This window comes from Castor canadensis, chromosome 11 (genome assembly GCF_047511655.1).
Source record: "Castor canadensis chromosome 11, mCasCan1.hap1v2, whole genome shotgun sequence".
Taxonomy (NCBI): domain Eukaryota; kingdom Metazoa; phylum Chordata; class Mammalia; order Rodentia; family Castoridae; genus Castor; species Castor canadensis.
The window spans coordinates 13,538,770-13,549,478 of record NC_133396.1 but is presented as its reverse complement, the minus strand read 5'-3'; positions in this window follow the sequence as shown (position 1 = coordinate 13,549,478).

Here is a 10,709-nt window from a genome sequence, read left to right as displayed (position 1 = left end):
TGAGCTATTTCTAAGTTCCTGAAAAGTATTTAAGACAGCCATCATTATTGTGACCCACAGTCAGAGGTGTTATCTATAGCAAAGCTAGTGGTAGTGCTTTGCTTAGCTACATGATCTAAAATTGGTGACAAAAGCAAGTAACTAAAAGCAAGTGAAGCTAGAGGGTTTATTCAGGTTTCCCTCCATTTCAGAAATACAATGCTCCAATGTATGTGCCCAAAGGACCAGGATCCTTTCTTACACAGGCCATTATCTCACACAAAAAATTGAAAGTTGATATAATATTATCTATTATAAAATTTTCCTTCTTCCCTCCCTCCCTTCCTCTTTTCCTCCCTCCCTCCCTCCCTTCCTTTCTTCCTTTCTTCTTGGGGTTGAACCCAGGACCTTGCACATGCTGGGCAAGCACACTACCACTGAGCCACACCTCCAGCTGAGAGCTACTTCTTAAATCCAGATTTGGTGACATGCTTCCTACTCTTCAGGCATCCCAGTTTCACTTCCAGATGCATCCTTCACCCAGCGTGTTCTCCTCAAGGTCAGGAGGAACGCCCACCAAATTTAAAACCCTTCTCCAGCCTCAGCTGGGGGCTCAATGAGGGCTGTTCCTCTGGGCTTCTGGGTTACTTTCCCATTTCCTTCCTCACTGCTCTCATCTACGCCTGTGCTTTAAACACCAGCTGTACACAAATGGCACCCACATTCCCAGCATCAAGGGGCACCACACTGCTCATTGATATAATATTGATGTCTACCCTTCCCCATCCCAGGATAGTGGCAGTATCACCTGCTATTTACCCCGCTCCATCCCCAGCCCCTCATCCTCACAGTCCCCTCTGAAGCCTGGCTCACTGCTGGCCAAGTGTACACTGCAGGGGTGCCCACACTGTGCTGCTCTCCCAACACATCCTCCAACACTGCAAATCTTTCAAAAAAATTAATCAGATCAGGCTACTTCCTATCTTAAAACCCTCTAACAGCTTCTCATTTTAATGAGGAAGTCCAGCTCTGCAGGAGGCCCTGATGGTCCTGCCATTCTTTCTGGCCATCCTATGGTGGCCTGCCTTTAACCTTGACTGCTGTTGTTCTTGCTTCCATCTCTGTCTACAGTGCTCTCATCCTTATGGCAAATCACTGTCCTCCTCTCCTCAGTGTCCTGGCAGTCGGCAGCTCCCAAGCTCATACTGTACTGACCTGCCACCTCAAACAGGGCCACCCCTCCAATTCAGGGCACTGGGGAGGGGCTAGGATTGGCAAAATTTATAGCACATGCACTCATCTGTCCACTCATCTATGGCCAGAAAGCAGGTCACAGACAGACACATGGCCACCTGAAGCTGACCTTGTCCTCTTAAGGGTTGGAGGAATGGGGAGAGAAGCAGTTCTTAGAGAAGAGGGGCTGGTCATGGACTCTAGATACCAGCTCTGTATCTCTGTCCACACCTCAGGGTGCAGGGCTTCTCAGCATTGTCTAACCTATTGGGAGCTATCCTTATATTTTCCAAATTTTGGGTGGGGCTGGAGGTGTGGCTCAAGCAGTAGAGCTCCTGCCTAGCAAGCATGAAGCTCTGAGTTCAAACCCTAGTAGGGCCAAAGAAAACAAAAGAAATAGACAGGGAAGCGCTTCAGTGAGGAAATCACCAATATGGAGGCTGTACTGACATAGAGGAAGCCACAGGACAAGAGGCCTTCAGGGTTACGACTGGATTCACAGTACTTGTCATAAGACAACACTGGGTTCAAACCCCAGTATTGCCAAAACAACAAAACAGAACAAAGCAAAACAAAACAAAAACGTCCCCTCATGGTTAAAGTCAGAAACCTTAAGGCTGTTCTCAGTTTCTCTCACCTCCTGCCTCCTCATGCCCAATCCTACCTGTTGAACTTGTTAGACGTGTCCCCATTCTGTCCCTGCCTTTCTGTCCCTGCATTCCTCAGCATTGTCCATCCTGTCTTGCTGGCCCTGGTGGAAGTTCTCCTCGAGCCTCCTACTCTGGTCTCTGCTCCACTCCCAACATACTCCCTTGGTCCCCTGTCATTCTCTCTCCAGAGAGGTCACTCTCTTAAATATCCAGTCAGTCATGCTTTCTTCTTTTCACTTTCCTCCATGACCCTTTGCTGAGTACAGGACAAGACAACTCTTCAGCTCAGCATTTGAGGCCTCCATGATCTGTTTGAAAGGAACAGACCGATAGGCATTTCTAATTCTTACCAGACACTTCTAGAACTGCCAGTGCCCTGTCCCATGGCACAGCTGCACATTTACTGCTCTGCTGTGTAAATGGATCTTTGTGAAACTCCGGTCCTTTGGCCAAGTACTGTCCCTCTATACCTATGCACCTGAAATATCTCTCCATCCTCCATGAGTCTCCCTGGGACTACCTGCTCTGTGACATCTTCCCCAAGAAGTCTCCCTCTTCTGTGCTCCAGGAAGATGAAATTTACACTAGCAAGAAATGTAGAAATAGAAGTGACTTCCGTAAGAATAAATACAGCCAGGTGCTGGTGGCTCACGCCTATAATCCTAGCTACTCAGAAGGCTGAGATCAGGAGGATCGCGGTTTGAAGCCAGCTTGGACAAATAGTTTGAGAGACCCTATCTCAAAAAAACTCATCACAAAACAGGACTGGTGGAATGGCTCAAGGTGTAGGCCCTGAGTTCAAACCCCTAACACTGAAAAAAAGAAAAATCTAGTCTATATTTATTATAACATTCATTACCCTTCATCTTTTTCTTCTAATTTTCTTTAACTTTTTGCATTTGGTGCTGGGGATTGAGACAAGATCAGGTGCGTTCAGAGTGGTATGGCCATAGATGGTGCTGGGGATTGAATGCAGGCCCTCACACACGATCTACCAGAGTTAAAACAGTTTCTAGGGTCTCTCCCTAAAAAGGACGTGAGCCTGTGCCTAATGGAGCTGCTGTCTCTGCCTGATGGAGAAAACTGAAATTCTTGGAAAGGCTGAAGGCATGCAGATTAGTACTCCCTGCTCCAAGTGTTACCAGGACTCACGTGGTCATCCTTCTAGGCCAAAGTTCCCAAGGGACATGGCACACTGTAACTGCTAAGCATTTGGCATATAATGTCTGACACAAATGAGGCTGTGAACCTCACGTCTTCAGAGAATGCAGCACGAACACTGCTCCCTGCACAGAGTCAGGACTGTCGGGAGGGCCCCTCGGGCTGTGGGATTTTCTATATTCCCTGGTTTATACCCAAATTCAGAGATGAATTTGGAGAAGAAGGGACAGAGAGCAAGTGATTCCAGGACTTCAACCAAGTTTGTGTTCTGTCATGCTGTTTTGGACAGACTGAGTTTGAGGCAGTCGAGGGCCTTCCAGGTAGTGCAGTGTCCAGGAGGGATTTAGATAAACTAGTTCAAGGCTCAAGAGAGACTGTTGGTTCCATTCAGATTTGGGAATTTTCTGCGTATTGGTGACACTGACAGATTCAAAGTGTGTCTGCTTGTTCAGCCTTTCACAGTCTCCTGGGCCTAGAATGATTCCAGTGCTTTTGAGCCATCTGATCCCATCTCCTTCCCCAGGCATTGCTCTCTTGCTGGCTGTCCTCTGTCCTCTTGACCAGGTGGGTCTGATTTGTGAGGCATTCGGGGAGCCCCTCCTATCTGCAGCTTGGCTTCCATCACCAGCCCCACTGTTTCTCACTGGTGTGTTCCTCAGAACTTGACTTTCCAATGTTCTCTAGGAACCTGGATCCTGGTGACAGTCTAAGCCCTCACCCACCCAAAAACTGTTAGTAGCAGACACCACTCTAGGCACTGAGGGTACAGCTTTGAGCCATGTAGTCAGCCCTTGACCCAAGGAGCTCACCATGGTGTAGCAGGGAGCAATGAACCCCGGCACAGGTTAGAGCAGGGCTGCTGTCACAAGGACGAGGAAGCCCCAGATGCCTGGAGGGGACCAAGGGGCATAACACTGGTTGGGGTCAGGGACAAACTCCAGAGAGGCCAGGTAGAAAATGTCCAGGCTCCGTGTGCCTGCAAGGTCTGCCTGAGGGGCATCCAGGAACAAGGAGGTGAGGGAGCTGGAATGGACAGGAGCTGGGGCAGTGTACACCCAAGTCACATCACACCTGGATGACCATGAGTCAGCAGACATGGTGGGAAGGCAAAACACAGTAAAAGTCAAAAAAGTCAAGAGAAGAGAGCCCTTGACTAAGAAAGCAGAAAGAGGGGGGTGAAGGAGCAAGGACTCTGCAGCCAATAGCAGGACTGGTATGAAATGAAAATTCAGGGCCTATTGTTGAAACGCCATTAAGAGCTGGGTGCTTTAAAATGATACTGTGTTTGTGAACAAAACCATTGTAATCAGAATATTGAAATTAACAAAACATTTCTAACAAAAAAAATTAAAAAGCTGGGTGCTGGTGGCCCATGCCTGTAATCCTAGCTACTTGGGAGGCAGAGATCAGGAGGATTGAGGTTCAAAGCCAGTCCCCAGGTTGCCACTCCAAGGCTCAAGCAGCAAGAGTACCTGCCTAGCAAGTGTGAGGCCCTGAGTTCAAACCCTAGTACCATCAAAAAAAAAAAAAAAAATCCAGGCAGCGACAGCAGTGTACAAAACTAAGCATGGCACTTCTGCGACTGACAGGAAGCCATATTGGTCCCAGAAACGATGAGGCTCAGAATTCAGGGCCCCCTCATCCCAGGCTGAGCTGGGCCAGCAGTGGGGTAGAGGTAGGGTGTTCTGTTTTGATGAAAGTATGACAATTTGACCAATGTTGCAAAACCCCACAATTAATGTAGCCAATTACATTTCTGACAGCTGCCTGTTTTTGTGTTCCTTGAAGGTTTGAGGTAGGTTGGGAACAGTACCTCCCCAAGTGGTAGGCCACAGGGTAATATCTGGGAAGGTGTCACAGTTTTGAGTCTTGCACAGTTGCTTGGACCCAAGAATATCTAAATCCATATATTTTGTCAGCTCTTTAAATCAAACTATCCCTTCTTAATCTGGGGCTAATTATGAACACCGGCCGTCTGACCAGGGGAAACCACTTACTCTGCTTGAACTTCAGATTTTCTTATCTGTAAAATAGAAATAATTATATTTCACATGGAGTGCTGTGAGGATTAAATATATGAAAAGCTTTCTAAAGTCTTGTAAGGCCCCAACCAATACCAGGTAGTGTTAGCACACGTGGCTCTGCTCAGCTGGGGCTTCGCTGGTTTGGATGGGGGATTTGAGGACAGCCTCAGCTTGACAAACCTCTCTTGATGTCACCTGACACCTGGGCTCTGGTGTATTCCTTTTTATCCTTTCATCCAGAACTCCTCACTTTGTGGGGCGCTGGTGGCTCACGTCTTTAATCCTGGTTACTCGGAGGCAGAGAACAGGAGGATTGAGGTTTGAAGCCCACTTGGGCAAATAGTTCCAAGGCCCTATCTTGAAAAAAATCCATCACAAAAAAGGGCTGGTGGAGTAGTGTAGGCCCTGAGTTCAAACCTCAAAAAAAAAAAATCATAACTTTATTCATGGTAGAAACAGCACAAATTTCAACCAGGCTGCAGAACACTTTTTAAAACATCAAAGAAAAAAAAAAGTCCTCTTTTTCAGATGGCTTACATTGTTAATTCCATAATAGCATTTGCAATGTCATCACTGTTGTTCTTCAGGGCTCAGACTTCCTTTGCTCATTACACATTTGCTTGTGACACAACCATTTCTTTTTCTTTTCTTTCTTTCTTTTTTTTTTTCCCAGTACTGGGGTTTGAATTCAGGGCCTCACGCTTTCTAAGCAGGTGATCTACCACTTGAGCCACTCTGCCAGTCCTTTTTTTTTATTGGGTATTTTGAAAATAGAGTCTCTTGAACTATTTGCCCAGGCTGGCCTTGAACAGTGATCCTCTTGATCTCTGCCTTCTGAAAAGCCAGGATTACAGGCGTGAGCCACTGGAGCACAGTCTGTGACATACCAGTTTTACCTCCTTAAATTTCCTCACCTGCTTCATCAACCTCCTCCTCTTCTCCTTTTTTTTTTTCTTTTGTGGTGCTGGCGTTTGAACTCAGGGCCTACACCTTGAGCCACTCCACCAGCACCCCCGACTTTTTTTAATGGATTTTTTCGAGATAGGGTCACAGGAACTATTTACCCAGGCTGGCTTTGAACCACGATCTTCCTGATCTCTGCCTCCTGAGTAGCTAGGATTACAGGCGCGAGCCACTGGTCTCGGCTTTCCCTCTCCTCTTATGCAGTTGGAGTCTGTGGGTTTTCTTGAATGTCTGAGACAGCTTCACCTTGAACTTTGAATTTTTCTGCAGGTTCTAACTGCTTCCTGAGCTAATCCTCAGTCCTGGCTTTCCTCCTGCATAGGTATCTGAAGTTGGGCTCTTGTAGCCATCTGGTTTTGCAATGACAAAGAGGATATTCTTAGATTTCCTGATGGTGACACTGACACTAGCAACCCATTGAAGCCCTAATTTGGACATAGCCTTCTGTGTCTTCTTTTCAGTCCAAGTCTGCTTGCCTGCTGACTGGTTCTTCATTGATTTCAGCTGCTGCCACCAGCTGGGCTTGTCGTGTGGCTGCTTGTGTAGAATCTTGTTCCTGGGGCTCTGCTGCTGATTCATCACGGCTGGATTCTGTTCCAGACCTGGGTTGAGAACATGGAGCCAAGATGGTGGCAGAATGAGAGCTAGAGTTGTATTCTTCACAATTGCTTCCTGACCTAAATTCAGTCTCAGCGGAGTCTCTTCCTGGGGACATCCCCTTGGCTTTATCAGTCACGTTTCAGATCACAGATCAACAATCCTGCTTTGTAAGCCACACTCTTCTGTGTTGGACTGGTTTCCTAGTTTAACAGTCTGCAGGTGAAGTCAGAAGCATCCTGACCCTGGATGGAGGGTCAACCAGAAACAGGCAACCCTTCTTAGTCATTTTGTGGTACCTAATGCACTGGGGAGTACTTTTTTCCCTTACCTTTTTTGGAACATGCTGAAGGCAGATGCATTTATTGCAAGGCTGAGAAATGGTTCCATAAGCTTATGCTCACCATGCAGAGCTCCTCGGGTGGTGTGCTGGACAGCGTGGGGAGGCTGTCATGAGCCTCAGGTCTTTGCACTGACTGTTCCTTCTACCTGGAAGAGTCCCACAAGGAGTCACCTTTAGCGCTATTTATTGTGCATCCACCATGGGCCAGCTGCTTGCTGCTCTGCTAAATGTTTAAACACACAAGGTATGGCAAGGAACTCCTGACTTAGCCTGACTGAGGGTTATCCTTAATCACCCCATAAATATTGAGAGTAATCAGAGAGCAAGGTTGTAGAGGGTAAGGGGGCTTGCTAACAGCAGGAGACTTCAGATCCACCCCCCCCTTCCTGCTCACCCCTATGAGGTGCTTCTCTAGCATGCTATTGCTGATAATAGTTTGAAGTGTGGCTCCTTCTAAGGACAGTAAAAAACACATTTTTTGGAGCCGGGCACTGATGGCTCATGCCTTAAATCCTAGCTACACAGGAGGCAGAGATCAGGAGGATCTCGATTTGAAGCCAGCTTAAGCAAATAGATTGAGAAAGCTTACCTCAAAAAAATACACAACACAAAAAACAGGACTGGTGAAGTGACCCAAGTGATAGAGAACCTGCCTCACAAGCATGAGGCCTTGAGTTCAAACCTCAGTACTTCCAAAAAGAAAAAAAATGTTTTTGAGATGGGGTTTTGCTATGTTGTCCAGGCTGGCCTCCAACTCCTGGGTTCAAGGGACTCACTTACCTTCACCTCCCTTGTAGCTGGGACTGCAGGTGTGCACCACTGTGCCAAATACTTTTATTGTGGTGCTGAGGATGGAACCCATGGTCTCAACCATGCTAGCTAGGCAAGTGCTTTACCACTGACCTACATCCCCAGCCTGTTTTGTGGAGAAATCCAAATCCACAGAAAGGTGAAGAATGAATGAATGAACGTGATTTGGGCTTGCCTCAGGTGAACATGCCAGGCTTGAGCCTTTGTTTAAGGTTACTGGCCACTGCATCTCAGGCTTCCTCATGGGACATATAGTTACACTGTGGATATTTGCCCCAAAACTTGGTCATGCAGTATGTTCCACTGACTTCAGCCAAGAGAATGTCCAGTCACGAACCCAGACACTCACTGCAATAGAGCCAGGCAGCCATGATGCACCAAAGCCTGGGCTGGCTTTGGACTGCAATCCTCCTGATCTCTGCCTCCTGAGTAGCTAGGATTACAGGTGTGAGCCACCAGCGCCCGGCATGAGCTCATCTTTTAAGCCACAGAGAACTCCCACTCTTACTAAGGAAACGCCCTCAAAAAAGGATGGAATCAATTGTATGAAAGTCGGATGTGTCAATACATTAGATTTTCCTTTTTCTATTGAGTTTTCAGGGTCCTACTTTTCCACCCAGAGCCCAGTAGAGCATGAACCTCTATGAAGGGAGGTAGGGGACCCATGGCAAAGCATGGGCAGAGGCAGGGCTCAGCATGAACCTTAAAAGGCCAGGAGATGAATCACCTTTGCAGGACAAAGCCTGTGCTCTTGGGGTTTTCTCTGGGCACAGGCTTCAGGTACATGGCTTAGCTCTAAGAGCTCCACTGCACCTGTCCCAAACTACCCCTCATTCTTCACTGACTTTTTTTCCTCAGCCAAACTGGCAGCACATAGCTTAGGAAGAGGAGTTAAGTTTCAGAAACTCTTCTCTATTAGCCTCACATGAAAACACACTGCTTCCTGAGCAGTTTCACGCCTGGAGCCACCTTCCCAGCCCAACACAAGACCCTCTTATATGAAGGATATGGTGAAGGTCGGGGTGTGGCTCAGGGGTGGAACACCTGCCTAGTATGCGTGAAGCCCTGGGTTCAATCCCCAGCACTACACTACACAAAACAATAAAACCTTGTACCACGCAGTCAGAATGACAGCCCTGCCAGTGTGTGTGTCTGATGGTGCTAAGGTCATCCTATAATCCACCCTGAGCACGTGACTGTCCTCTGCCCACCATTAGTGATTCTGAAGGTAAAACATTGTGCAAAGTCCCTCCCAGAGTTCTACTTGGCCAGACAGATGAAAGGTCATAGAGCTTAGCAGATGGCAGGGAATAAAAGGGAGCAGGACCAGGAAAAGGCTCATCTTTTCTCAGTCCAAAGCCCATGTCAGGTGCCAGGAAGAGGGAATAAAAACTGTTCTTGTTGCTTTGAAATGCTTTAGAGATACCAAAGGATGGTCTTTGATGTATCATGTTGATTAATACAGCAACTCTTCATTTCAAAAGATAAATGAAATGCTATTCCAGTGATCCAGGCTTTTCCAGTTTTATGTAAATTCAGTAATAGAAAAGATGGGAATTTCCTTCCCTCCACCTTATTTTTAATTAAAAAAGTGTGTGTTTTGGCAGTACTGAGGCATGAACTCAGGGCTTTGTACTTGCAAGACAGGCATTCTCTTGCTTAAGCCACACTTCCAGCCCTTTTGCTCTGGTTATTTTGGAGACAGGGTCTCACTTTTTGTCCAGGCCTGCCTGGACCACAATTCTTCTATTTTATGCTTCCTGCCATGGCTAGGCTGCCATGCAATGCCTAGGCTGGTCTAGAACTGTGATCCTCCTGATCTCAGCCTCCTGCATCATTTGATATGACAGGTGCACACCACCTGACCCAGCAAGATGGGGTCTTGCTAATGTTTTTCCCAGGCTGGCCTCGAACCGTGATCATTCTGATCTCAGCTGCCCATATATCTAGGATTACAGGCATGGGCCATTGGTGCCCAGCTTTTTTTGTTGTTTTGTTGTTAGGATCTTGCTATGTAGCTCTGAATGACCTGAAACTATTGTATCTACCTGCGTTAACCTCCTGAGTGTTGGGATTACAGGTGTGACCAACATGCCCAGCTCCCCCACCTTTAAAAACCTATAGGGTGAAGCCAAGCAAAGTAGTTATTAGCACAGGGTCAGAGGGGTAGTGTGGGTGTGAGAATCATGGCAAGATGAGTTCAGTGGTTTGGTGTGGGGTGACAGAGTGTACGTGGTGGCAAAAGGAGATTGGTGACACATTACAGGTGATGGGAGGAACACAATAGATACATATACTGAGGATCAGGAGAGTCAGGTTCCTTACCTTTGGAAAAGGGAGTTGTACAGAAAGGGGGAGAATTAGAATAAACCTTGTAGTGTTGGATTAGAATCAAAGGAGTTGATTTGAACTGAACTTTTCAATGTATTTGTATACACACACAATCACCAAGACTTAACGAGCAAGCTTTGTCTACTGAGCAAGCCTGCAAACAGGGACACACCAGCAACGAGAACACTTAATGTTCAGCTCTACGTTTCTAAACACTTCTCCACTAAAAGCAACTACAATTCCCTGGGGGCAATGGCTGATTCTAGATTGGGGCATAGAAAGTACAAGATGAAGCCCAGTGCTGGTGGCTTACACCTGTAATCCTAGCTACTCAGGAGGCAGAGATCCGGAGAATCTTGGTTCAAAGCCAGTCTAGGCAAACAGTTCGAGAGACCCTATTGCAAAAACATTCAACACAAAAAAACAGGGCTGGTGGAGTGGCTCAAAGTATAGGCCCTGTGTTCAAACCCTAGCACTGCAAAAAAAAAAAAAAAAAAAGTACAAGATGAGCCTGGAACAATTTGTGTTTAAAGTGCTCAAAAGGATGTCACCAGGCACTGGTGGCTCACACCTATAATCCTAGATACTTGGGAGGCTGAGATCGGGAGGATTGTGGTT